Raw genomic sequence first — 2,489 nt, forward strand, 5'->3', positions numbered from 1 at the left:
GTGCAGAAACTTTGCAAATAAACGGATAAGATAGAGATTAATTCGATTCGAAAGTGGAATGCAAATGCAGAAGTTGTGAATACCCGGTCCAGACATAAGCGTTATGGTCTTATTTATAAAGTGCAGAAACTTTGCAAATAAACGGATAAGATAGAGATTAATTCGATTCGAAAGTGGAATGCAAATGCAGAAGTTGTGAATACCCGGTCCAGGCATAAGCGTCATGGTCTTATTTATAAAGTGCAGAAACTTTGCAAATAAACGGATAAAATAGAGATTAATTCGATTCGAAAAGTGGAACACATAAGCAGAATTTGCGAATGCCCGGTCCAGACATAAGCGTTATGGTCTTATTTATAAAGTGCAGAAACTTTGCAAATAAACGGATAGACTAGATGTTATTTCGATTCGAAAAGTGGAACACAATAGGAAAATTTGCGAATACCCAGTCCAGACATAAGCGTTATGGTCTTATTTATAAAGTGCAGAAACTTTGCAAATAAACGGATAAGATAGAGATTAATTCGATTCGAAAGTGGAATGCAAATGCAGAAGTTGTGAATACCCGGTCCAGACAAAAGCGTTATGGTCTTATTTATAAAGTGCAGAAACTTTGCAAATAAACGGATAAGATAGAGATTAATTCGATTCGAAAGTGGAATGCAAATGCAGAATTTGTGAGTACCCGGTCCAGGCATAAGCGTCATGGTCTTGTTTAAATGAAACAATGCAGTTTTAAAAAATTTATGGTCATTGAGTAATTAAGCTAAATATGCGGAGTTCAAATAGATAACTTGATCTGTGAAATTTTTTATAATTAGCTGTTTTTATTCTCCATCATTTAGATTATGTGATTAAGTTTATTATTGAAATACAAACTTTTTCTCACTTATCAATGTTTTGCAATAAAGGAGAGTGTGAGTGAACCTGTGCAAAGAAAATTATTTGATAGAGTGATATTTATCATGCTTTTCAGTTTGTAGTTGAATTCTAGAATGGATTCTTTATAGTTCTCATTGATTGTATGTCAGTATGTCAGTCTTTAGGACACCGATTACCCTAATGCGGTCACAATTTACAATGTGACGGCCACAAGCCCGTTAAACGCAGAGTGGGGTATTGTTGTTTGCAAGTAATGCTATAGTTTTAATAGGATATCTGTCTCCTATTAAAATACATTCCTGTGTTGGATTTTGGATTAAATTCATGTCTTCTTCGGATTATGGGATATTTAATTTTCATGGATTGTGATTGTGATTTTCAAGACTTTTAATGTAAGTAAATGCCCAAATAGATATTTTTATTCATTTATTCTTTATTTTTATTTTTTTAGTTTTGTTTTGTTTTGTTTTGAAGCATTTATTATAAGAAATAATGTACATATGCACTTATACACCAAAGACTGCTTTCAACTGCTTATTATTATTCTTATTATTATTATTATTATTATTATTATTATTATTATTATTATTATTATTATTATTATTATTATTATTATTATTATTATTATTAATATTATATAATAATAATAATAATAATAATAATAATATATAATAATAATAATAATAATAATAATAATAATAATAATAATAATAAATAATAATAATAAGTGCATTGAGTGAAATCCCAATCACGGTTGCCCAAATAAAACTGGCGCTAGAATCCGACTACCTGTCTAAACGAATGTTGTTTGTACGATACATACTAACTACACGTTCAATATCGGGGGCAGAAATATGCGTTTGGTTTTATGAAATTAAAACAGTAGTCCCACATTGTTCTTTGATGTTATTTGTGGTTGCATTTGCTTTGAAACTTACACATTATATTGTGTTACATTGTTTACAAAATATTTCTGGTACTCGTATGCATGTGTAGTCAACGGTCAATCGTGTTCTTTATTATTTTATTATTAATTTTGGCTTGGCATCTTACATATGTGAATTGACAGGTTGTTATGGATGGTAATTACTCGTATAACATTAAGTGATTTTTAAACATTTTTACGGCGTTTTAAATGTCTTTCTTGCATTCATTGCCGAGCACCTCCACTTTTCTGTTACTATTTTAACGATCAGCTGATTTTCTCTTGCCTCCCCTTTAATTTCGCGGACTTTTTTCAGAACGAGGCGTGGGAGTGGCTATATCGTTGGTTGAGTGAAAGGACAAATTTTCAAAGACGGAAGAGCGCTTTTAGGTACTGATTGTCTTGTGCCATGAAATCACGATCACAGTACAACTGCGAAGAAGTACTTCTAAATCGAATAAAATATCATAAAATACGAATTATGATAATCCATAAACGCTTCAGATAAGCTTGAACTAGCCCACCAACTAGTAAACTTATTACTGGGCTTAGCTTATTGGTTGTATTTTCTCTTTTTGGACTTGGACTTTAAAAAGCAGAGATGTCGAAGATGATGAAGACATCTCCAGTTTGTGTCTTTTGCATTTTCCTTGTTTTGTTAATAAGCTTTACGGAGTTCGTT

Source organism: Berghia stephanieae, chromosome 14 (genome assembly GCF_034508935.2).
Source record: "Berghia stephanieae isolate SIO BIC M18660-M18661 chromosome 14, UCSD_Bste_1.3, whole genome shotgun sequence".
Lineage (NCBI taxonomy): Eukaryota > Metazoa > Mollusca > Gastropoda > Nudibranchia > Aeolidiidae > Berghia > Berghia stephanieae.